The sequence below is a fragment of the Pseudorca crassidens genome, chromosome 7 (genome assembly GCF_039906515.1).
Source record: "Pseudorca crassidens isolate mPseCra1 chromosome 7, mPseCra1.hap1, whole genome shotgun sequence".
Taxonomy (NCBI): domain Eukaryota; kingdom Metazoa; phylum Chordata; class Mammalia; order Artiodactyla; family Delphinidae; genus Pseudorca; species Pseudorca crassidens.
The window spans coordinates 70,608,891-70,636,478 of NC_090302.1; the positions used below are offsets into that span (position 1 = coordinate 70,608,891).

General features: G+C 39.6%; 1 long non-coding RNA gene and 1 pseudogene across 1 annotated transcript in view; both read right to left on the reverse strand.

Annotated features, from left to right (window-relative positions):
- Positions 1-27,588, reverse strand: part of LOC137227903 (uncharacterized) — an 85,422-nt gene that overhangs the window by 49,683 nt on the left and 8,151 nt on the right. The gene's annotated exons all lie outside the window — the stretch shown is intronic.
- Positions 21,507-26,231, reverse strand: LOC137228273 (LLGL scribble cell polarity complex component 2 pseudogene; annotated as a pseudogene).

Here is a 27,588-nt window from a genome sequence, read left to right on the forward strand (position 1 = left end):
TTTGAAGAATGGCCAGGAGGCTGGTGTGGCTAAAGCAAAACGATCCAGTGGAAGAGTAGCAGTAGATGAGGTAAAGAGACATATATAGGCATGAAAGTCACTGAAAAGTTTTGGTATTTTTTTTGAGGGACAGTGGTGTCTTTGTGGTTTTTTTCTTTGTTTTTAATAACAGCTTTATTGTATTACAATTCACATACCATAAAGTTCACACTAATAAAGTGTACAATTCAGTAGTTTATAGTATATTCAGAGCTGTGATACCATTATCACAATCCAACTCCAGATTATTTTCATCACCCACAAAATAATCCCCATACTTAGAAGCTGTTCCTCATTTCACCCTTCCCCTAGCCGAAACCACTAATTTACTTCCTGTCTCTATGGAATTGCCTATTCTGAACATTTCATATAAAAAGAATCACACAATATGTGGCCTTCTGTGTCTGATTTCTTCTGCTTGGCGTAACAGTTTCAAGGTTCAGCCACATTGTAGCATGTATCAGTACTTTGTTACTTTTTAGGGCTGAATGATACCACATTTTGTATATCAATTTGGCACTGGGCTACACAACTGACAAATATGTTTGCTGGTATATTATAAAGGATACAACTCAGGAATAGACAAATGGAAGAGGTGCATAGGGAAAAGTACTGGCAGGTGGTGGTGGTGAATGAGGAGTATTTGTTGAGGTGCTGCATAAAGCTTCCATGCCCTCTCTACCACCTCACAGGACCTCAACATGTTCACCAACTGAGTTCTCTAAACCCCACTGATTAGGAGTTTGTATGCACATTTTACTGCACAGACATGATTGATTAAATTATTGGCCATTGGTGACGGAACTCAATCTACAGCTCCCCTCTCCTCCTCTGAGGTGGGGATGGGGGACAGAAAAATCAAACCCTCTTATTCTGGCTTGATCTTTTCTAGCCCCTAATCTGAAGCTATGTAGGAGACCCAGTCAGGAGTCATCTCATTAGCATATAAAAAACGCTCTTATCTCTCAGGAGATTCCTAGGGTTTTAGCAGCTCCTGCCAAGGAGGAGGTGGGGCCAGCAAAGACCAAATATATTTCTTATTATACCACAATACCATGTAGTAATATTTGATTTTTGAACCCCAAAAGTAGAATAGGTACTAAAATTTTAGAATGTACCAGTTATGCAGCTGAATTCTGATATTTTCCCCTCTGATTTTGTCTAGTATTTTAATCCACCATCATTTGTGAAACACCTGAACAACATCTGCCATCCCAGTTCCAATTGGGAAGAGACACCTATTTAAAAAAATTCAAGAAACACCTCATGGGTTGTCATTCTCTTGTATTCACACTTATCACCAAGGCATTGTCTGCCCCAAGTTGTATACTGGTGCATCCTTGGCTAATTTCAAGACAGCACTAGCTATTTGTTACTACCATTTGAAAAAGATCGAGTTTCCTACATCTGGGGCTAAAAATAACAGTAGACCATCTACCTCTTCAATGTTCTAAAATCTTGACGAGAAGACAAACATGGCCAAATTTAGGAGTACGGCCAAGATGCCATGTAATGGCTACAACAAATTAAAATGTCACAATAGCTGCCAAGAAATCCCCCAAAAGCATCTGAGGCAACTGATGCTAAAAGATGATAAAGAAGGTTCTGGAGACCATGGGATTGTCAATAAAAAATTCAAAGAAGCCAGAAAAAAAAAGTCAGTGAAATAGTTGTCAAAGTAGACAAGAGCAAGAAATAGGACTCAAAAAGAAGCCAAGTGCCATTTAGGAAGCAATTATCTGATAACACAAAACTCAGAGCCCTCTTGGACTTAACCTTCATGTACATATTAAGTATCAGTTAACTGATAAGGCTTGGTGGATTATATTTGCCAAAGGTTATTTGTATTTCAAAAAGAAATTAACTTCTGAAACAATGGAATGCTTTAATTCATTCAACAAATATTTGCTAAGCACCTCCTGGGGATATGATGGTGAGCACAACGGAAACTTTTGCTGGGGTCATGGAGTTTAGGAGCTAGAGGTAAAGCCAAGTATCAATCAAACAACACTAACATCTGTGCAATTGCAAACTGACGTAAATAAGTGTGCCAAAAAGAAGGAAAATTATTTTGTGAGAGTGTATACCAAAGAATCTAAATCAAGGAAGTATCCTGGAAGAAATAACCATTAAACTGAGATCTGAAGGATGAGTTGGGTTGAACAGTCTGAGCCTTAGAGTGAAACAGGATTTTTACCGAAGAGCTGGTGTATTACTTTGCTAGGGCTGCTATAACAAAGTATCACAAACTAGGTGGCTTAAACAACAGAAATTTATTGTCTCACAGTTCTAAAAGGTAGAAGTCAAGGTGTTAGTAAAATTGGTTCCTTCTGAGAGTGGTGAGGGAGAATCTGTTCCATTCCTCTCTCCCAGATTCTGGCAGCTTGCTGGCAATCTTTGGTGCTCCTTGGCTTGTAGATTTTCTGCTTCATCTTCATATGGCATTCGCCCTGTGTACATATCTGTGCCTAAATTCCCCCTTTTTCTAAGGACGCCAGTCCTATTAAATTAGGGATTCACCTTAATCCTCATCTTAATTGATTATATCTGCAATGACCCTATTTCCAAACAAGGTCACATTTTGAGGCTAGGACTTCAACATATGTATTTTGCAGGTATAAAATTCAATCCGTTAACAGCTGGGGAAGTTACAGTGGGAAGCAAAAAGGGTCTCAAATTCACCTCCTGACTTCAGATGGGTTGCTAATGAGAATAAAAATTTTCATTTCAGAGACTTTCAGGAAATTCCGTGTCCTCAAGGGAGAGTTGGACTGAATTTATACTAAGAAGGAGGCAGAACCTAAGAAGAAATTGAGGCTACAGGGCATTAGTGGATTATGGAGTAGGAATATGAGGGAACACAGTGGAAAGTCTGGGAGGTGGGAGAGGTTTGGATTAAGGACAAGGGACTATAGACAATTATGAGCATGAAGGGCAGGTAGAGGAAATTGGTCAGGAGTACTTACTTACACTGAGGTCTCTGACTGATGAAAACAGGAATAAGAAGCAAGATGGCTTTACTCTCAAATGCCTTTTTGAGAAAGGCCAAAAGACCTCCCAGTCTAGAGCAATATCAGGCTCAAGGGTCATAGTCCATGGTCTCCTGGACAGAACCGGGATCAAATACTAGCTCTACCATTCACTAGACGTATGGGGTTGGGCCAGGTACAGGACCTCTCTAAGCCTCACCTTCCTCATTTACAAGATGGGTATCGTAATAACTCTTAGTTGAGGAAGTTTGTGCAGTAAATCTCAATAACACTATTGAAGGCCTGGAGGATTCTCATGCCCTCAGCGAATTGTATGATCTCTCAGATTCTCTATTTCCTGATTTTAAAGTTGGAATAGCAATGCCTTATAAGGGGTTGCAACAATTTGTGGAAATCTTGTTTATTAAAGTGATTTGAAAACAGAAAAATGTCTATTTTCCTAGTTTTCCACAATCTGAGCCAAGATTGTGTCCTGTGACTGCATCTGAATGCACCACAGGAAGGTGCATAAAGAAGGCAGTCTCCACTCTGCATAAGGAAAGCAGCTCCACTCCGTTCTACTTTTCTCCTCTTCCCCAGTATAAGTTAAACCTGTGTGCCAATTTATCTTCCTTAATCTACCTGGTCCTATTAAGAGATCATTCCTAGTGTTTTCACTCTAGTTTATGGAGGAGGGGAAATCCTTCTCTTTGGGCTTACTCTAAAAATGCATACCCAGTCAGAGCCCCAGTTTTATTCCCCAGAGATCCTGGATGTCTTAAACTGATCTTGTAAGAGTTTTCGTCTTTAGGTTTAGTCTCTGAAAAAATCTCTTTCTGGTCCTGTATGCCTCTTTTCTTCTCTAGAGTCTAGAAGAATTAGACAGTATAGTAAGTTGAATAGCATCTTCCCCAAAGGTATGTCCAAGCCCTACCCTCTATTTATTTGGAAATAGGGTGTTGCAGATGTAATTAAATTAAGGATCTCAGCATGAGATTATGCTGGCTTTAGGGAGGTACTAAATCCAATAACCAACGTCCTTATAAGAGAAAGGAGAGGAAGATTTGACAACACAGAGAGACCCAGAGGAAAAGGCCATGTGAATATTCAGTCAGAGACTGGAGTGATTCAGCTACAGGCCAAGGAATACCAAGGATTTCTGACGACCACTAGAACCAGGAGACAGGCCATGGAAGAGATTCTCCCTCAGAGACTCCAGGAGGAACCAATCCTGCCAAAACCTTGATTTTGGACTTCTGGCCTCCAGAACTGTGGGAGAATATATTTTTATTGTTTCAAGCCACTCAGTTTGTAGTAATTTTTATGGAAGACTCAGGAAACTAATACAGGCATGTTTCAAACTCAAGAAAATTTTTCTAAACACTTGTTTTGTGCCATACATGGTGCTAGCCCTTTCATGCAATTTATTCTTCTTAGCACCTGAGGCTGTCCTGCACCTAACTCTTTGATTTCCTAGTTGTGTGCAAATGTACAAGACACTTATCAGTCTTGCTGCGGAGCTGGGAGTGGGGTATCAATTTTATTAATTTTTTCAAGATTTAACTTTTTATGTTGATTTTTTTCTCTTTTGGCTATTTGATTTCTGTTTCTGATATCTCCTCTTCATTTTTTCCTTCCTTCTAGTTTCTTTACAATTAGTTTACTGCTCTTTTTCTAGCCATTTGAGACAATGTTTAGATCAGTGATTTTCAGTCTGCCTTCTTTTCTTTTTTTTTTTTAATACATTTATTTATTTATTTACTTATTTTTGGCTGCGTTGGGTCCTTGTTGCTGCGCACAGGCTTTCTCTAGTTGCAGCGAGCGGGGGCTAGTCTTCAGTTGTGGTGCATGGGCCTCTCACCGTGGTGGCTTCTGTTGTTGTGGAGCACAGGCTCTAGGTGTGTGGGTCTCAGTAGTTGTGACACGTGGGCTCGGCAGCTGCAGCATGCAGGCCCAGTTGCTCCGCGGCATGTGGGATCTTCCCGGACCAGGGCTTAAACCTGTGTCCCCTGCATTGGCAGGAGGATTCCCAACCACTGCAACACCAGGGAAGCTCTTCTTTTCTAATATTTACATTTAAAGCTAAAAAAAATTATCCTCTAAGAGTTTTTTCTTTTTCCTCTAAGTTTTTTCTTTTTCTCTTTTTTTGTTGTATTTAATGAGATGCTGATGATAACTAAACTTACTGTGGTAATCATTTAATGATATATGTAAGTCAAATCACTATCCTGTATACCTTTAACTTATATAGTGCTGTATGTCAACTGTATCTCAATAAAACTGGGGAAAAATTATCCTTGAAGCACTGCTTTAATTGCAAACCACAGGTTTTGATATGTTATATGTACATTATCATTCAAACAAAAATACTTTAAAATTTCTGTTGTCAGACTTCCCTGGTGGTCCAGTGGTTAAGACTTTGCCTTCCAATGCAGGGGATGTGGGTTCGATTCCTGGTTGGGGAGCAGGTAGTTTTTTGGCTATGTGCTTCATGGCCAAAAACCAAAAAAACATAAAACAGAAGCAATACTGTAATAAATTCAATAAAGACTTTAAAAACGGTCCACATCAAAAAATCTTAAAAAATAAAATTTTTGTTATGATTTCTCTTTTGACCCAAAGATTGTTTCAAAATAGACAACTTAAATACCAAATGATGATTTTTCTAGTTATCTTACTGTAAATGTCCTTAGCTTAATTCCACTGTGATCAGGAAACATACCATATGATTTAAATTATTTGAAATTTGTTGAGACTTACATGATTCAATATAAGATCTATTTTGGTAAGTGTTCCATATGGACTTGAAAGAATGTATATCACAGAATACCTTGTGCCTATAAAGTTTGTTATTCATGATATTCAAATCTTTTATGTTCTCACTAAGTTTTGTCTGCTTTCTCTATTAGTTACTAAGAGAGCTATGTTAAAATTTCCAAATATGATTATAAATTATCTATATACTTTATAAGTTCTGGCATTTTTTGTTTTATATATTTTGAGTCTATATTTTAATATTTTAAAATGGCATTTTTATCATTATAGACTATTCCTTAAGATTTTTAGAAATACTTCTTTGCCTAAAGTCCTTCTTTATTGCCATTTCAAATCACTTCTCCCTGGAAGAAACACTGTTGAAAGTTTGATGTATAGCCTTTTAGATCCTTCTCTATAAGTTTACAAACACATATACAATGTATAATTTTGTTGTATGTATGTTTAAAGATTAATGGAATATTATGTACTATTATGCAATTTCCTTTTTCCTCTCTTAATAAGTTTTGAGAATCTTTCTATATTCCTATATTTATAGACCCAAAATCCATCCTCACCAGAATGGATACCTGTGCCTATTTTTAAAATATTAGCTCCAGAGGCAATTCAATGGAAAAAGGACAGTCTCTTCAACACATGTCGCGGGGACAGTTGGACATCCACATGCAAAAAAATAAACCTAGACAAAGACTTAACACCTTCCACAAAAATTAATTCAAAGTTTACCATAGACCCAAATGTAAAATACAAAACTATAAAATTTCTAAAATACAGGAGAAAACCTAGTTGACCTTGGGTTTTTTACATAGAACCTCAAAAGCTTGATCCATGAAAAGAAAAATAAGGTAAGTTGGACTTCACTGAAATTAAAAGCTTCTGCTCTGCAAAAGACACTGGTAAGAGAATAAAAACACAAGCTACAGACCAGGCAAAAATATATGCAAAACACATAACAATGAAAGACTGGTATCCAAAATACACAAAGGACTCTTAAAACTTAGCAATAAGAAAACAGCCCAATAAAAAATGTGCAAAAGTTCTGAAGAGACACCTCTCTAAAGGATATATACGTATGGCAAATAAACATATGAAAAGATTCTCAACATAATTTATCAATAAGAATTGAAAATTAAAACAACAGTGAGATGTTACTACATATCAGAATGGCTAATATACCAAAAAACAAAACAAAATCCAAAACATCTGAGAATACCAACTGCTAGCAAGGATGTGGAGAACAGGACTTATTCACGCTGGTGGGACTGCAAAATGGTACAACCACTTTGGAAGACAGCTGGGCAATTCTTCTTATAAAGCTAAACATAGTATTACCATACAATCCAGTAATCATTCTCCTAAGTATTTACTCAACTGATCTGAAAACATACAAATATTTATAGCAGATTTATTCATATTCAGCAAAACTGGAAGCAACCAAGATGTCCTACAATAGGTGAATAAAGAAACTGTGGGGCTTCCCTGGTGGCGCAGTGGTTGAGAGTCCGCCTGCCGATGCAGGGGATGCGGGTTCGTGCCCCAGTCCGGGAAGATCCCACATGCTGCGGAGTGGCTAGGCCCGTGAGCCATGGCTGCTGAGCCTGCGCGTCCGGAGCCTGTGCTCCACAATGGGTGAGGCCACAACAGTGAGAGGCCCGCATACCGCAAAAAAAAAAAAAAAAGAAAGAAAAAGAAACTGTGGTACATCCAGACAATAGAATATCACTCAGTGATTAAAAAAAAAAAGAAGTGAGCTATCAAGCCTCAAAAAGACATGCATGAATCTTAAATGTAAGTTGCTAAGTGAAGTAAGTTACTTTGAAAATCCTACATAGTGTGTGATTCCAAGCATATGACATCCTGGAAAAAGAAAAACTATAGTGATGGTAAGAAGATCAGTGTCTGCCAGGGATTCAGGAAAAGGACAGAAGGGTGGAATAGGTGAAGCACAGGGGATTTTTTTCGAGCAGTAAAATTATTCTGTATGATACTGTAATTGTGTATGCATGACACTGCATTTTTTAAAACAACAGAATTTTACGATACAAAGAGTGAACCTTAATGTATGCAGTTTAAAAAGATCATTTAGGAGATCAGGAAATTCCAGGAAAAAGTGCAGAATGTGACAAAATAACTGATTTACAAATATATGAAATTACCTTACCGTAGGGAATGGGGGAACTGCTGACCTAATTAACTTCCAGAAATGAGTGGAGTCTATAAGACAAAAGGCAAAAGAAACTGTCCATAAGGGCCAGACTCTTGTTTTCCACAGACATTAAGGCTAACAACTCTAATACTCTATACAGATTACTGCATTTGAACAATTAAGTAAATTACAGTATATTAGGGATGGTGCAAGGCAGATTTCTCACTGTTGGAGTGGGAGTTTACAGATAAGTAAGGGAAGGAAGCTAGAATGCTCTTTGTGATAACAGGTTACATTTGGAGACATTAATATGAAATTGCATTAAGCTTAATGTAGATACAAATGATTACATACAAAAAGACTTATAGATATGTACATATACATGGATTAATATACACATATATTTCCTTGCACTGTCAGCTGAGAAGGTCTAGAAGCAACAATACCCCAGGAACAATGAGCACATCTGTATCCAATTCTTGGTTTATAATACCATTCTCCAATAAAAGGAACCACTGCTCTTTGGGAAAAAATGCTAGTTCTGGAACTAGAGCAGGAAATATGCAAGATGAGCCTGGAGTATCTTGTAGTGTCAAAATGTAAAGATATGCTGACACCAACAAACCCAAAAGATGGAGTTATGTCAAAGGGACTTAAACTGAAACAGCCAACTGAAAAAAGCTCCCAATGGTCAAATATGAAACCATTTGAGCAATAAAATAAAGTAACATTGGATTATAATCCAGGCTCTAAAATAAATACCCATGAGTTTATACTAATCTGAATAAACAAATAAATGGGGGAGAAGAGACAATTTTCCATACAGAAGAATTCCAAATAATGTATGCAGCTTTTCCACCCTAAAGGGGATGAAGCATGACTCCCCACTCTTTAAGTGTGGGCCGTGCATGGTGACTCTTTTCCGAAAAGCACAGTGTGGAAAGGGGAAATAAAAGAGTGGTGGAAAAATACCTGACAAGCACTACCTCAGCAAGGTGTTCAGGGTCATCATCAACAGTGATAAGTCATGCTGATAGTATGTACTCTTTTTACGATATGGTGAACATGGCACTTTACCTCTGTAGTTTTCCTCCCCAGCCCTATATGTTTCTACTACACAATGAAAAACTGTAAAGTAACTGGTAACAGACCATATTGATCTCTAGAATTTTTCAAGAACAACTAGACGTTTTTAAGTTTTAAGAGAACTGAGAGAAAGCAAAGATGTTTGTATGCAAACTAAAGAATGAGAAATTGCCTCACCAGGCACTGTCTTCATACAGAAATAGTCAAAATTTTCTGTTATTAAAGTGAAGGATGATCATAGATATGTTAGAGAGCCAGAAAACACTAATATTTAACTGATTAAAAACCAAGAAAAAGATGGTTAAAGACACAGACATTTGTGTAGCAAGGTTTTGGTCTCTGGTCCCGTCTAAAGTCTGGCTTTTTAGAAAAGAATGAGGAGAATTAACATGCAATGGCAACTCTAAGAGAAAGAAATACAGAACATGCTGTTAGAGGTCAAGACAATGCTTTTCCAGCTAGAAGGATTTGGGGTATGTCTGCAGACCAATATGGGCAGAATAAGACCGGAATCTAATAAAAGGCAAGAACATTGGCTAGTAAAGTTGTGTACTACATGCCAAGATTGCAGAAAGCCAAATCCAGTTTTACCCTATTCTCTGTAGCAGGTTCTAGAATTACCTCATAATGACTTAGCCAGGAACTTTTGTTTCCAGAGAGTGTGAGCTGGGTAACTTGAAGTAATGCTCCTACAAGAAAGCAGCTAAGGAGTCTGAATTAAAAGATTTAAAACCATTTAAAACGCATTGGAGAGCTAAAAAGCTAGTAGGGAATTACCGGACAAAGACTAATGGGAAAGTAGGAACCCAGAGAGATAAGCAACCACAAAAGCTTGTTTTGTCCTGAGGACACTTGCTGATCAGAGAAAATTCATGGTTGTCTTAATGCCCCTGCAAAATTAGGGGACTAGAAATAAAAGGCAAGACCTCCTCAAGTTTCAGTGTCTAACACGAGACTTTCTCCATGTTTCTCCAGTTTAGAGTACTCAAGAGGTTACAAGGTTTCAAGGTACAGAGGAACTAGAAGTAAACTGGCCTATCCAGAGATTTGCAACCTAGGGTCACATTGCCTGAAATGGCCATGGAACTGAAGCCAGAAATTTGGTTTAAATTAGTTCTGTATTAAACTGTCCAATGTTGCCTGGAAAAATAAATATAGCCTTCCTTGGAGGCAAGCACCTTAATACCAGAACTCAAATTATTTTTACAAATGATTTTCAAGGAGTATAATCAGTTTACAAAGATAAGTAAGTACAGAGATAAAGAAAGATTCTATGTAATAGTCAGAAACTAGAGACACAGAAAGAGAATCACAAAGACTTCAGATATTATAAACTTGGGTACTCGTGTTCCAGGATATGTTTACAAGAATGTCTTCTAGCAACAATGGGTGTAAAGTCCAAAACTGAAGAAAACCTCAAATGCACATCAACAAAAGGATAAATTTTTGTTTAAATATTTATTTTTTAACATCTTTATTGGAATATAATTGCTTTACAATGTTGTGTTAGTTTCTGCTGTATAACAAAGTGAATCAGCTATATGCATACGTATATCCCCATATCCTCTCCCTATTGCATCTCCCTCCCACCCTCCTTATCCCACCCCTCTAGGTGGTCACCAAGCACCGAGCTGATCTCCCTGTGCTATGCAGCTGCTTCCCACTAGCTATTTTACATTTGGTACTATATATATGTCAATGGTACTCTCTCACTTTGTCCCAGCTTACACCTCCCCTTCCCTGTGTCCTCAAGTCCATTTTCTATGTCTGCGTCTTTATTCCTGTCCTGCTCCTAGGTTCATCAGAACCTTTTTTTGATTTTTAGATTCCATATATATGTGTTACCATATGGTAATTGTTTTTCTCTTTCTGACTTACTTCACTCTGTATGACAGACTCTAGGTCCATCCAACTCACTACAAATAACTCCATTTCATTTCTTCTTATGGCTGAGTAATATTCCATTGTATATATGTTCCACATCTTCTTTATCCATTCATCTGTCGAAGGACACTTAGGTTGCTTCCATGTCCTGGCTATTGTAAAGAGTACTGCAATGAACATTGTGGTACATGACTCTTTTTGAATTGTGGTTTTCTCAGGGTATACACCCAGTAGTGGGATTGCTGGATCATATGGTAGTTCTATTTTTATTTTTTAAGGAACCTCCATACTGTTCTCCATAGTAGCTGTATCAATTTACATTCCCACCAACAGTGCAAGAGTGTTCCCTTTTCTCCACACCCTCTCCAGCATTTACTGTTTGTAGATTTTTTTGATGATGGCCATTCTGACCAGTGTGAGGTGACACCTCACTGTAGTTTTCATTTGCATTCATCTTTTCACGTGTTTGTTGGCGATCTGTATATCTTCTTTGGAGAAATGTCTGTTTAGCTCTTCCGCCCATTTTTGCATTGTGTTGTTTGATATTGAGCTGCATGAGCTGCTTGTATATTTTGGAGATTAATCCTTTGTCAGTTGCTTTGTTTGCAAATATCTTCTCTCATTCTGAAGGTTGTCTTTTTGTCTTGTTTATGGTTTCATTTGCAGTGCAAAAGTTTTTAAGTTTCATTAGGTCCCATTTGTTTATTTTTGTTTTTATTTCCGTTTCTCTACAAAGTGGGTCAAAAAGGATTGTGCTGTGATTTATGTCATAGAGTGTTCTATCTATGTTTTCCTCTAAGAGTTTTATAGTGCTGGCCTTACATTTAGGTCTTTAATCCATTTTGAGTTTATTTTTGTGTACGGTGATAGGGAGTGTTCTAATTTCATTCTTTTACATGTAGCTGTCCAGTTTTCCCAGCACCATTTATTGAAGAGAGTCTCTTTTCTCCAGTGTATATCCTTGCCTCCTTTGTCATAGATTAGTTGACCATAGGTATATGGGTTTACCTCTGGGCTTTCTATCCTGTTCCATTGATCTATATTTCTGTTTCTGTGCCAGTACCATACTGTTTTGTAGCTTTTGCAGTATAGTCTGAAGTCCGGGAGCCTGATTTCTCCAGCTCAGTTCTTCTTTCTGAAGATTGCTTTGGCAATTCAGGGTCTTTTGTGTCTCCATACAAATTGTACAATTTTTTCTTCTAGTTGTGTGAAAAATGCCATTGGTAGTTTGATAGGGATTGCACTGAATCTGTAGATTGCCTTGGGTAGTATCGTCATTTTCACAATGTTGATTCTTCCAATTCAAGAACAGGGTATATCTCTCTATCTGTTTGTATCATCTTTAATTTCTTTCACCAGTGTCTTATAGTTTTCTGCAAACAGGTCTTCTGTCTCCTTAGGTAGGTTTATTCCTAGGTATTTTATTCATTTTGTTGCAATGGTAAATGGGAGTGTTTCCTTAATTTCTCTTTCAGATGTTTCATCATTAGTGTATAGGAATGCAAGAGATTTCTGTGCATTAATTTTGTATCCTGCTACTTTACCACATTCATTAACTAGCTCTAGTAGTTTTCTGGTAGCATCTTTAGGTTTCTCTATGTATAGTATCATGTCATCTGCAAACAGTGACAGCTTTACTTCTTCTTTTCCTTTTTGGATTCCTTTTATTTCTTTTTATTCTCTGATTGCTGTGGCTAAAACTTCCAAAACTATGTTGAATAATAGTGGTGAGAGTGGGAAACCTTGTCTTGTTCCTGATCTTAGAGGAAATGGTTTCTGTTTTTCACCACTGAGAACAATGTTGGCTATGGGTGTGTCATATATGGCCTTTATTATGTTGAGGTAGGTTCCCTCTATGCCTACCTTCTGGAGAGTTTTTATCATAAATGGGCATTGAATTTTGTCAAAAGCTTTTTCTGCATCTATTGAGCTTATCATATGTTTTTTCTCCTTCAATTTGTTAATATGGTTTATCACATTGATTGATTTGCGTACATTGAAGAATCCTTGCATTCGTGGGATAAACCCCACTTGATCAGGGTGTATGACCCTTTTAATGTGCTGTTGGATTCTGTTTGCTAGTATTTTGTTGAGGATTTTTGCATTTATGTTCATCAGTAGTTTTCTTTCTCTGTGACATTTTTGTCTGGTTTTGGTATCAGGGTGATGATGGCCTCGTAGAATGAGTTTGGGAGTGTTCCTCCCTCTGCTATATTTTGGAAGAGTTTGAGAAGGATAGGTGTTAGCTCTTCTCTAAATGTTTGATAGAATTTGCCTGTGAAGCCATCTGGTCCTGGGCTTTTGTTTGTTGGAAGGTTTTTTTGGTTGTTGTTGTTGTTGTAAGGTTTTTAATCACAGTTTCAATTTCAGTGCTTGTGATCAGTCTGTTTATATTTTCTATTTCTTCCTTGTTCAGTCTTGGAAGGCTGTGCATTTCTAAGAATTTGTCCATTTCTTCCAGGTTGTCCATTTTATTGGCATATGGTTGCTTGTAGTAATGTCTCATGATCCTTTGTATTTCTGCAGTGTCAGTTGTTACTTCTCCTTTTTCATTTCTAATTCTGTTGATTTCAGTCTTCTCCTTTTCTTCTTGATGAGTCTGGCTAATGTTTTATCAATTTTGTTTATCTTCTCAAAGAACCAGCTTTTAGTTTTATTGATCTTTGCTATTGTTTTCTTCATTTCTTTTTCATTTATTTCTGATCTGATCTTTATGATTTCTTTCCTTCTTTTAAGTTTGGAGTTTTTTTAATTCTTCTTTCTCTAACTGCTTTAGGTGTAAGGTTAGGTTGTTTATTTGAGATTATTCTTGTTTCTTGAGGTAGGATTGTATTGCTATAATCTTCCCTCTTAGAACTGCTTTTGCTGCATCCCATAGGATTTGGGTCATTGTGTTTTCATTGCCATTTGTTTCTAGGTATTTTTAAATTTCCTCTTTGATTTCTTCAGTGATCTCTTGGTTATTTAGTAGTGTATTGTTTAGCCTCCATGTGTTTGTATTTTTTACAGTTTTTTTCCTGTAACTGATATCTAGTCTCATAGCGCTGTGGTCGGAAAACATACTTGATATGATTCAATTTTCTTAAATTTACCAAGGCTTGATTTGTGACCCAAGATATGGTCTATCCTGGAGAATGTTCCATGAGCACTTGAGAAGAAAGTGTATTCTGTTGTTTTTGGATGGAATGTCCTATAAATATCAATTAAGTCCATCTTGTTTAATGTATCATTTAAAGCTTGTGTTTCCTTATTTACTTTCATTTCGGATGATCTGTCCATTGGTGAAAGTGGTGTGTTAAAGTCCCCTACTATGATTGTGTTACTGTCAATTTCCCCTTTTATGGCTGTTAGCATTTGCCTTATGTATTGAGGTGCTCCTATGTTGGGTGCATAAATATTTATAACTGTTATATCTTCTTCTTGGATAGATCCCTTGATCATTAGGTAGTGTTCTTCTTTGTCTCTTGTAATAGTCTTTATTTTAAAGTCTATTTTGTCTGATATGAGAATTGCTACTCCAGCTTTCTTTTGATTTTCATTTGCATAGGATATCTTTTTCCATCCCCTCACTTTCAGTCTGTATGTGTCCCTAGGTCTGAAGTGGGTCTCTTGTAGACAGCATATATACGGGTCTTGTTTTTGTATCCATTTGGCCCGTCTATGTCTTTTGGTTGGAGCATTTAATCCATTTACATTTAAGGTAATTACTGATATGTATGTTCCTATTACCATTTTCTTAATTGTTTTGGGTTTCTGTAGGTCTCTTCCTTCTCTTGTGTTTCCTGCCTAGAGAAGTTCCTTTAGCATTTGTTGAAAAGCTGTTTTGGTGGTGCTGAATTCTCTTAACTTTTGCTTATCTGTAAAGGTTTTATTTTCTCCATCGAATCTGAATGAGATCCTTGCTTGGTAATCTTGGTTGTAAGTTTTTCCCTTTCATCACTTTATATATGTCCTGTCACTCCCTTCTGGCTTGCAGAGTTTCTGCTAAAAGATCACCTGTTAACCTTATGGGGATTCCCTTGCATGTTATTTGTTGCTTTTCCCGTGCTGTTTTTAATATTTTTCTTTGTATTTAATTTTTATTAATTTGATTAATATGTGTCTTGATGTGTTTCTCTTTGGGTTTACCCTGTATGGTACTCTCTGTGCTTCCTGGACTTGACTATTTCCTTTCCTATATTAGGGAAGTTTTCGACTATAATCTCTTCAAATATTTTCCCAGACCCTTTCTTTTTCTCTCCTTCTGGAACCCCTATAATTCGAACATTGGTGCATTAAACGTTGTCCCAGATGTGTCTGAGACTGTCCTCAATTCTTTTCATTCATTTTCTTTATTCTGCTCTGTGGTAGTTATTTCCACTATTTTACCTTCCAGGTCACTTACTTGTTCTTCTGCCTCAGTTATTCTGCTATTGATTCCTTCTGGAGTATTTTTAACTTCAGTAACTGTGTTGGTCATCACTGTTTATTTGCTCTGTAGTTCTTCTAGATCCTTGTTAAATGTTTCTTGTGTTTTCTCCATTCTGTTTCCGAGATTTTGGATCATCTTTACTATCATTACTCTGAATTCTTTTTCAGGTAGGTTGCCCATTTTGTCTTCATTTATTTGATCTTGTAGGTTTTTACCTGTAACACATTTTTTTGTCATTTCTTTTGTTTGTTTTTTTTTGATTGGTGGTGCTGTATTCCTGTCTTACTGGTTGTTTGGCCTGAGACGTCCAGCACTGGAGTTTGCAGGCAGTTGGATAGAGTCGGGTCTTGGTACTGAGATGAGAAGCTCCGGGATGCCTCACTCCTATTAATATTCCCTGGTGTCTGAGGTTCTCTGTTAGTCCAGCAGTTTGGACTCGGAGTTCCCACCACAGGAGCTCGGGCCCAACCTCCAGCCTGCAAACCAAGATCCCGCAAGCCGGTAACTGGGGGTTCCTCCCGTCCCCTTGGCGTCCATGGTCCCCCACTGGTGCCTGGCAGGTGCCCTAGTTGTGCGGAGACGCGAATTCCACATCCTCCTATTAGTCTATCTTGACTCTGCAAGGATAAATTTTAGTATATCCATACAATGGAACACTATTGAAGAGTGAAAACAGCATGATGCATCTCAAAAAAACCATAATGTTGGGCAAAAGAAAAAACAAAAAATACATATAGCATGATTCTATATATATATATATATATATATATAAAGATAAAAATAGGAGAAATAAAACAACATTTTTAGGGATGAATATATAGGTGGAAAACCATAAAGAAAAACAAGGAAGTAACTATTACAAAGGTCAATACAGAGGTTACATTTAGGGAAAAGGGAGAGCTTGTGATCAAGAAAAGACATTCTGGAGACTTGTGGAACTTAAAATAGCCTATTTCTTGACCTAGTTGGTTGGAATACAGGTGTTTACTCTGTAATTATTTGTGACACTGAATGTTTATATTTTATGCATTTTGCTGTATGTATGTTAGGCTTCACAATTAAAAAAAAAAGAACAAGAACTTAGTGAATATGTTAAAATACCTAAGTTACTTGTAGACAGATTGATGTTGGTTTCAGTTTCTCACTAAGAATTAATTAAAACAATAATCGACAAATGCAGTGGATGTTTCTGTGTAGTTTGCTGCGTAGAATCATTTACTCATAAATTTAGTTTTAGTGATTACAGCTCTCCCTCATATTCAGTACTGTCACCATGACTCAAAACAGTGCTATTTCCTTCCTCGAAGTATGTAGCACTGTCATCTATGTCAGTTACTCAGCATGTAGTACACAGCTGTCAGTTGGTTATAGATGGTGACTTGTTGCCTGCATAGACTTCTCAAGAATTCATGCCTTGTCTCCCCTACCAGATTGTAGTTGCCTTAAAGACAGGGCACTCTTCCTCATTTTTACTATAGATCAACTTCAGCGGGAGCAGATCCCGCAGCTATTTAAGTGATGGTGGAGTTTTATTACAATGACTGAGTATATAAAACTCATGCCTCCATTTTACAGATGCTGGGGATGACTAAGCTGGCTTTCTTGTCCCTTTGGGAAGATTCTCAAAAAAAGACATTTTCAGGGGCAGGGTGATGTTTTAGAGATTAGGCAAAAAGTGAAGTTAATTAAAAGGATACAAAAACTAGGAAAAAGAAAGCCATCAACAAAAGCAGCCATTCTCTCAGGCTCTCTCTCTTTCTCTGAGCCACATGGCCATTCACCTTTGATTACTAAACATAAATGATGTAGTCTCTCTCTTCAGAAACTGGCATTTCTTAGTTCCCTATGTACATGACTAAAGGTGGTCTCCCAGAGCTCCCTATTTACACATTCCTAAATTCCAAACACACATAATACTGACTCCTTCAAAAAAACAATATGTATTCTTTTCTTGCTGATTCTTTGCTGATTACAAAAGTAGTAGATGATCATAATTTAAAATATTTTTTAAATTATAGACTATTTTTTAGAACTGTTTTAAGTTCATGAAAAAAAAGTTAAAATTACCAAGTTCTCATATGCTTCCTCCTATTTCCTGCCACACACACACAGTTCCCCCTATTATTAACAACTTGCATTGCTCTATTACGTTTTCTATAATTGATGGACTGATATATTTTAAAATTTATTTCGTTGAGGTAACGTTGATTTATAACATTATATAAGTTTCATGTGTACAACATATTTCTAATTCTGTATACACTACAGCATGCTTACTACCAAAAATTTAGTTTCCCTCCATCACCATTCAGTTAATCCCCTTTACCTATTTCACCCTCCCCAGCTTTTCTGATGGGGCTCGTTAAAGGACTGGCTTCTCTCTTGCTCTTGTTGGCGCTCTGGCAGGTCCAACAGAATCTAGCCACCTGGAGGAGAGTCAAGATGGTGCCTTTGCTAGTAATATGAAATTTGTTGTTTAAAGGTAAACATGTATACTACAAAGCTACAGTAATCAAGACAGTATGGTACTGGCACAAAAACACAAAGATAGATCAATGGAACAGGATAGAAAGCCCAGAGATAAACCCACGCACATATGGACACCTTATCTTTGATAAAGGTGGCAGGAATGTACAGTGGAGAAAGGACAGCCTCTTCAATAAGTGGTGCTGGGAAAACTGGACAGGTACATGTAAAAGTATGAGATTAGATCACTCCCTAACACCATACACAAAAATAAGCTCAAAATGGATTAAAGACCTAAATGTAAGGCCAGAAACTATCAAACTCTTAGAGGAAACCATAGGCAGAACACTCTATGACATAAATCACAGCAAGATTCTTTCTGACCCACCTCCTAGAGTAATGGAAATAAAAACAAAAATAAACAAATGGGACCTAATGAAACTTCAAAGCTTTTGCACAGCAAAGGAAACCATAAACAAGACCAAAAGACAACCCTCAGAATGGGAGAAAATATTTGCAAATGAAGCAACTGACAAAGGATTAATCTCCAAAATTTACAAGCAGCTCATGTAGCTCAATAACAAAAAAACAAACAACCCAATCCAAAAATGGGCAGAAGACCTAAATAGACATTTCTCCAAAGAAGATATACAGACTGCCAACAAACACATGAAAGAATGCTCAACATCATTAATTATTAGAGAAATGCAAATCAAAACTACAATGAGATTTCATCTCACACCAGTCAGAATGGCCATCATCAAAAAATCTAGAAACAATAAATACTGGAGAGGGTGTGGAGAAAAGGGAACACTCTTGCACTGTTGGTGGGAATGTGAATTGGTTCAGCCACTATGGAGAACAGTATGGAGGTTCCTTAAAAAACTACAAATAGAACTACCATATGACCCAGCAATCCCACTACTGGGCATATACCCTGAGAAAACCAAAATTCAAAAAGAGTCATATACCAAAATGTTCATTGCAGCTCTATTTACAATAGCCCGGAGATGGAAACAACCTAAGTGCCCATCATCGGATGAATGGATAAAGAAGATGTGGCACATATATACAATGGAATATTACTCAGCCATAAAAAGAAACGAAATTGAGCTATTTGTAATGAGGTGGATAGACCTAGAGTCTGTCATACAGAGTGAAGTAAGTCAGAAAGAAAAAGACAAATACCGTATGCTAATACATATATATGGAATTTAAGGGAAAAAAATGTCATGAAGAACCTAGGGGTAAGACAGGAATAAAGACGCAGACCTACTGGAGAACAGACTTGAGGATATGGGGAGGGGGAAGGGTGAGCTGTGACAGGGCGAGAGAGAGTCATGGACATATATACACTACCAAACGTAAGGTAGATAGCTAGTGGGAAGCAGCAGCATGGCACAGGGATATTGGCTCGGTGCTTTGTGACAGCCTGGAGGGGTGGGATAGGGAGGGTGGGAGGGAGGGAGACGCAAGAGGGAAGACATATGGGAACATATGTATATGTATAACTGATTCACTTTGTTATAAAGCAGAAACTAACACACCATTGTAAAGCAATTATACCCCAATAAAGATGTTTTAAAAAAAAAGGTAAACATGTAGACAAATACTGAATACTCTAATATTTTAATCATGATGAGTAAGTCACTTTTAATTCTAGTATAAAAGTTAAAGAAAAAAAACCTATAATTTTAAAATATGTTAAAAGATACAAATATGGGGGGCTTCCCTGGTGGCGCAGTGGTTATGAATCTGCCTGCCGATGCAGGGGACACGAGTTCATGCCCCAGTCCGCGAAGATCCCACATGCCGCGGAGCAGCTAAGCCCGTGAGCCATGGCCGCTGAGCCTGCGCGTCCGGAGCCTGTGCTCCGCAACGGGAGAGGCCACAGCAGTGAGAGGCCCGCGTACCGTAAAAAAAAAAAAAAAAAAAAAGATACAAATATGAACAGATGTAAAATGTGACAACAATAATATAAAGTGTGTGGGGGACTTAAAATGTAGAGGTTTTGTAGGTGGTTGAACTTAAGTTGTTATCAGTCTGAAAACAGACTGTTACAGTTCTAAGATATTGTATGTAAGCCTCAACGTAACCATGTAAAAAAATACCTACAGCCTTACACCCATTAGGATTGCTACTGTCAAAAAACAGAAAACAAGTGTCAGTGAGGATGTGGAAAAATTGGAACCCTTATGCACTACCGATAAGAATGTAAATTGGGGGACTTCCCTGGTGGTGCAGTGGTTGAGAGTCCACCTGCCGATGCAGGGGACACGGGTTCGTGCCCCGGTCCGGGAGGATCCCACATGCCACGGAGCGGCTGGGCCCGTGAGCCATGGCTGCTGAGGCTGCGCGTCCGGGGCCTGTGCTCCGCAACGGGAGAGGCCACAACGGTGAGAGGCCCGCGTACCGCAAAAAAAAAAAAAAAAAAAAAAAGAATGTAAATTGGCACAGTGGCTGTGGAAAATTGCATGGCAGTTCCTAAAAAAATTAAAAATAGAAATACCATATGATTCAACAATTTCACTTCTGAGTATATACCCAAAAGAATGGAAAGTAGGGTCTCAAAGAGGTATCTGTACACCCATGTTCATAGCACCATTATTCACAATAGCTAAAATGTGAAAGCAACCCACGTGTCCATGGATAGATGAATAAGCAAAATGTCATATATACATACAATGGAACATTATTCAGTCTTGAAGGAAATGCTGCAATATACTATAATATGGGTGAACCTTCAGGACATTATGCCAAGTGAAATAAGCCAGTCACAAAAAGATAAATACTGTATGATTCCATTTATATGAGGTACTTAGAGCAGTCAATATTATACAGACAGAAAGTAGAAAGGTGCTTGCCAGGGGTTGAGGGGAGAGGAGAATGGGGAGTCATTGTTTAATGGTTATAGAGTTTCAGTTTTACAAGATGAAAAAGTTATGTGAATGTATTTAACACCACTGAACTGTACTTAAAAATGGTTAGGATGGTAGATATCACATTATGTATATTTTACCACAATAAAAAAGAAAAATACAGACTTCCCTGGTGGCACAGGGGTTAAAAATCCTCATGCCAATATAGGGGACACGGGTTCGAGCCCTGGTCTGAGAAAATCCCACACGCCACAGAGCAACTAAGCCCCTGCGCCTCAACTACTGAGCCTGTCCTCTACAGCCTGCGAGCCACAACTACTGAAGCCCACACGCCTAGACTCCATGTTCTGCAACAGGAGAAGCCACCTCAATGAGAAGCCCATGCACCACAATGAAGAGCAGCCACTGCTCACCACAACTAGAGAAAGCCCACACACAGCAAAGAAGACCCAATGAAGGAAGGAAGGAAGGAAGGAAGGAAGGACCTACAGAAACTACACAGAAGAAAGAGAGGAATCAAAGCACAGCTATACAAAAAAACAACAAAACACAAAGGAAGACATCAAGAGAGGAAAAGGCAGACAAAATAATTAAAAGACTAACAAAAAGGGGGGAGTGGGGGTTTAAAAACTGTGCAACATTGACAAAAGGACCAAGATAGTCAAGGCCCAGGAAGGGATAGCCCCAAGGACCTGGGGTGTCTCCTCTCCCGAGGCCAGGAGCAGCAGCAGGGTGGAAAATGGGGGTCCCCCTACCCCCTGCATGGCCCAGTCCCTGGGCCTCTCTAGGTGGGGTGGTACCCCAAGGAAGAGGCCTCAGTAGTGTGTGCTTATCATGCAGCCTGGATGCCCCTACCACTCACTCCACTGCAGAAGGAGATAGAGTGACAGCAACTCAGGAGCATCCTCCCCATTGCTGAGGCTGTAACCCACTTGCTAAGAATGGCCAATTGCCACAGTGCCCTTGGTCTCGCTCCAGCGTGCTCTGGATCTCCTTCAGGACCCTTTCATCACTAAGCAGAGCATGCTCCATCTCAGGCCAACCTCCTCTCCTCTCCATCACCTTGGCTGAGTTCCTGGCTCCACCCAAGGCCTTCTCAGGGCCCAATCCATTGCGGGGGCAGCTGTAGTTCTTTGCTTCTGCTGAATCCACCAGACACTGGGGCTCAACCAGCCACTTGGTGGAGAGAGAGGAGTGCTCAAATTTGGAGGGTGAGATCAGGTAGAAACCTTGGCCATATTTGGTCAAGATGCAGAAAGCAATGCTGCTGACATCCACTTAGCAGAAGTAGCTATAATGAACCTGGGGCTTGAGCAGGGGCAGTGAGACCACCTGGACATCACCCACGTTGGTGATGACAGCCAGGTGATGTTCCCTATAGTCCTCAGCTCGACAGCTGCGGAAGCAGGCCACAGTGACTCACTGCACCCGCAAGCCCTCTAGGGTGGTTAGCTTCAGCTTCAGCCTGGCACTGACCTTGGGCAGCGCGAAACACCTTGAACTGTTCTTCTGACCCAGCGAACAGCTGGTGGCTTCCCTGAACGTCCAGGCTCTTTGACAGGTCATGGGCCACTTCCAGGGACTTGAGAAGGGGCACACTGTGTCCGTCCAGCACCAGGATGCCCACCAGGCATCAGCTGGATCTCCTTGGCCTGCTCCGCTCACACCGGCTCATCCATTCTGTGCTCCTCGGGTGTCACGCGCAAGGCAAAGGCAAAGACGGTACTACCATTGGTGCCAGCCACAGCAAGAGGCAGAGGCGAGAGTTGTCCCTCAGGTAGATGTCAGTGAAGTAGAGGGTCCGGACTAAGCCCGTGAAGGTGTCTGCTGCCGAGTGGGCCTCCATCTTGCACTGCACAGGCGCCAGCTCCATGTTCTGCATGTGGGTCTGCTCTGCCTGGTGCTCCCCTCCTGCACATCTCCTGGAGGGCCAGCGGGCCACTGCTACTTTTGGACACCCGGCTGCAAAGTGTCCAGTGGAAGGACTGGCACAGAGACGTCTTTAGGGACTTCACATGGGACAGTGGGCCCTCCAAGGCTAGCTGATCACTGAGGTGTGTGCACTTGACAAAGACCTGCTGCTACTGCCGGTGGTCTAAGAGGCTGAAGCCGTGGCTGGTGCCGAAGGCCACGAAGTGCCACTGGGAGTGCAGGGCCAAGAAGGTGACCACAACCAGGGGCTGGCACTGCACCAATACGAAGGGCTGAAAGCCAGGCTCAAAGCGCACAGGCCCCGGGCAGGCACACAGGCGTTCCTGCCCCTTCCAGCGGTAGCCTTCCTGGTCCTGCAGCAGGTCAGCCTCCACCTGTTCCATGGAGTGCTCCACCTCCTCATCATTTAGCTCCAGCACCCTCACCTGCCCTGCCGTGGTGGCCACAACCAGGTAGCCACTGTATTTGCAGAGGAAAACCTTCTGGATGCCCAGCTGAGGATCGTCACTGTGGGGGTCGACGGAGCCCACCTTACAGAGCAGGGACCACTCATCCTCGCCCTGGGCAGTGCGGTTCTCACTGGGGTCTGTGTTGGTGAGGAACACCTGTACAGTGCTGAGTTTGTAGAGCAGCAGCAAGCACATGTCACAGGCATCCCAGAACCTCACCATGCTGTCCTCATGCCCCGTGAGTTATGGGCCACTCCACGGTGGAGAGGTGTGTGTTCTGCCAGCTGCCAGCAGTGATGATGTGCTCCCACAGCTTCAGGAGGATGTTGGAGACTTGGTGGGAGCAGGTGATGGCAGAGCAGTTCATGGAGACCAGGTAGGGAGGCTAAATCTGCAGCCAACCGGCCGTCTGCAGGTCAGTCACCACCAGCTCCTCTTCAGCCAACACCACCTGAGTGTAGGGGTCATCAAAGGCAGCCGCACAGTCCATCTCAACGAGAAGAGTAAAGTCAACGACTCAGGAGAGGAAGTCAGAGGCTGTCTGCTGGCTGTTGTGGACCACCGAGATGCAGTGGCAGTCCCCATAGCCAGCCCACAGCATGCCACCCTTGAAGATGGTGAAGGGCAACCCCTGCTTGGTGGTCAGCCAGAAGATGTTGGTAATAGCTTTGCAAGGAAAAGGACCAAAAGGCACACAGCTGTGCAGGGGCTCTGGCTGCTGGGTATCACCGGACATGGGCCACTGGCAGTAGCTGCTGTCAGAATGGCAGCTATCAGATGACCATCCCACTGCCAGCAGATATTCTCCTGTTGCTGGCTGCTGAGGAAATGACAGAGCACGCGGCTGCCCTGCAGGTCCCAGATGACGATGAGCTCCCAGATGTAGCGAATAAGGATCTGGCTGGGGTGCCAAGGATGCTCCTGCAGAGCCTCCACCACCTCAAACACCCACCGGTGGAGGGCCTCCTCTGGAAACTATGTTCATAGCAGCACTATTTACAATAGCCAAGACATGGAAACAACCTAAATGTCCATCGACAGATGAATGGATAAAGAAGATGTGATATGTGTGTATATATGTATATATACACACAATGGAATATTACTCAACCATTAAAAAGAATGAAATAATGCCATCTGCAGCAACATGAATAGACCTAGAGATTATCATACTAAGTGAAGTAAGTCAGAAAAAGACAAATACCATATTATATCACTTATATGTGGAATCTAAAACAGGACACAAATGAACATATCTATGGAACAGAAAGAGACTCACAGACATAGAGAACAAACTTGTGGTTGCCAAGAGGGAGGGGGGATGTGGGAGGGAAGTATTGGGAGTTTGGGATTAGCAGATGCAAACTATTATATAAAGGATGGATAAACAAGGTCCTACTGTACAGCACAGGGAACTATATTCAATATCCTGTGATTAAACCAAATGGAAAAAAATATGAAAAATATATATATGTATAATTGAGTCACAATGCTGTATAGCAGAAATTAACACAACATTGTAAATCAACTATACTTCAATAAAAAGTTTTTTAAAAAGAAAAAGAAGAGACTAGAAAATATCAAAGTATATCTCCCATAATACCAATAAGTGTTATTTTATGACACTTGTTTCAGTTATGAGTATAGGTGCACACAAATGACATGGTGGGTTACAATGTTAACCATACTGATACTTGTTACTGTGAGTCACAGTATAAAATGGGTGTTTTTTTCATGGTATAAAATGTTTGAAAGCTATTGCTCTCTGGTACCTAACCTAGAGGGATGCCTAATACTCTATGAATGCTTAGTGAATTGAACAAACTGAGTAGTATGATACAATACATTTACTACAACTTCAAAGCTTCCACTTTAAAAGAATATAAAGTATAATGGCTATTGGAACAAAAGTAAATGGATTCTGGGCTATGTGAAGCTATAGGGGACAGGGTGGAGGAGGAGTAGAGAGGGATCCGAATACTTCCTGTTATATTTCAACAGACTTTCTCCCCAATAACTAAAATGTGTCTATATTTAAGGAAGATTAAATACAATTTTGGCTAAGTTCACTTTGGAAAGCTTTTCTTGTTCACTGAAATCACCTCACAATTATAAAGTTCTACATCTTTAAAATATCTGGTATAGGTAATTCCACCATGATTCACAAAAGGATCTTTCAGAGGAAAAAGCAAACAAACAAAAAAAACAAAACAAAAACAAAAAACCTAAAAAGACAATGAACTCAATGGTAACAGTAAATCTTTTTCTGTCAGTAATTAACATTAAATGAAAAAATATTAAACTCTTTAGTCAAAAGACAAAGAGTGGCTGAAAGAATTAAAAAAACAAGACTCAACTATATGCTGTCTAAAAAGGACACACATGGGCTTCCCTGGTGGCGCAGTGGTTGAGAATCTGCCTGCCAATGCAGGGGACACGGGTTCGAGCCCTGGTCCGGGAAGATCCCACATGCTGCAGAGCAACTAGGCCCGTGGGCCACAACTACTGAGCCTGCGCGGCTGGAGCCTGTGCTCCGCAACAAGAGAGGCCGCGATAGTGAGAGGCTCGCGCACTGCAATGAAGAGTGGCCCCCTCTTGCCGCAACTGAAGAAAGCCCTCGCACAGAAACGAAGATCCAACACAGCCAAAAATAAATAAATAAAATAAAATAAAATAAAATAAAAAATAAAAAGGACACACAGGTTGAAAGTGAAGGGATGGAAAAAGATATTCCACGGAAATAGTAACCAAAATAGAGCAGGGTTGGCTATACTTATATCACACAAAATAGATTATAAGTCAAAAATTGTCATAAGAAACAGAAGGACGTTATACTGATAAAAGTGCCAATCTACCAACAAGATATAAGAATTATATATATTACACACATCAGAGCACCTAAATATATAAAGCAAACATTGATAGTTTGAAGGGAGAAATAAACAATATAAGACAAGACAATAATGGTAAGAGACTCCACTCTCAGTAATGGATAGAACATCCAGACAGAAGATCAAAAAGGAAACAGAGGACTTGAACAAAACTATAGACTAAATGGACCTAACAGACATACAGAGTAAGTCCCTTACATACAAACCTTCGAGTTGTGAACTTTCGAAGATGGGAACGTGTGTTCGCATGTCCAATCACGTAAATTAGTTCACTTGTCTGGCGTACATTGTCACGTGCATGCATCCTCTACAAGTAGTTGTGCTTCTGTGTACTTTACGGTACAGTACTGTACAGAGTACAGTAGTATAGTATCTTTATTTCAGCTAGATCTGCAAGAGGACGACTTTATTGAACTCCTTGCTGTGCAACATGAGGAGATTACTAATGAAGACCTGATGGAACTAGAGGCCCAGAGAAAGGACGAAGAGAGACAAGAGAAAGAAGAAGTAACTGAAGAATCGAAGAGATTCACGATGCAGGAAACGGCAAGGGGATTTTCTTTATTTGAGGAGGCACTGTTAGTTTTTGAGGCATAGGACCGGAACATAGAACAGTACACGAAGGTTGCAGCAGCCATTCAGAATGCAATCCAGTGCTACCATGTCATCTATGATGAGAAAAAAAGAGCTACCACCCAGACAGCACTGGTTCATTTTTTCAAGAGGGTAGACAGAATTAATTCCAGCAAGGAACCAGAACCTGTGCCATCGTCAGGTGTGAGTGAAAACTGCAGCTTGCCCTCTGTCTCCTATTGTTGTTGATCCTTCAGCTCTACCATCTCCCACCTCCTCTCCCTCCTCCAGTCAGTAACTCTTCTTGCCTGTTCACTCAACGCCAGCCCCTGTATGCCAGCTGTTGTACTGTACACTGTACTTTTCAAGGTACTGTACTGTAAGATTAAAAATGTCTTCATTACTTTTTGTTTATGCATTATATGTGTGAAAAGTATTATAAACCTATTACAGTACAGTACTATATAGCTGATTGTATTAGTTGGGTGCCTAGGCTAACTTTGTTGGACTTACAAACAAATTGGACTTACGAATGTGCTCTCAGAACAGAACTCGTTTGTATGTAGGGGACTTACTGTATAGAACATTCCACCCAACAGCAGCAGAACACATTCTTCTCAAGTGCACATGGAACATTCTCCAGGATAGCTCACATTTAGGTTACAAAACAAGTCTTAACAAATTTAAGAAGATTGGAATTATATCAAATATCTTTTCTGACCACAATGGAATGAAACTAGCAGTCAATAGTAGACAAAAAACTGGAAAAATTAACAAATGTGGAAATTAAACAACAATAATCTTGAACAACAATTGGATTTAAAAGGAAATTTGAAAATACCTTGAGATAAACAAAAACACAACATATCAAAACATATAAGATTCAACAAAAGCAGTACTAAGAGGGAAGTTTATTGTCATAAATGCTTCATTAAAAAAGAAAAAAAATCTCAAACAACCTAACTTTACACTCCAAGAAGCTAGAAAAAGAATAAATTAAGCCTACAGTTATAAAAAAGATGGGAATAAGAAAGATCAGAACATAAGTAAGTGAAATAGAAAATCAAGTGAAAAAAACCAATGAAACT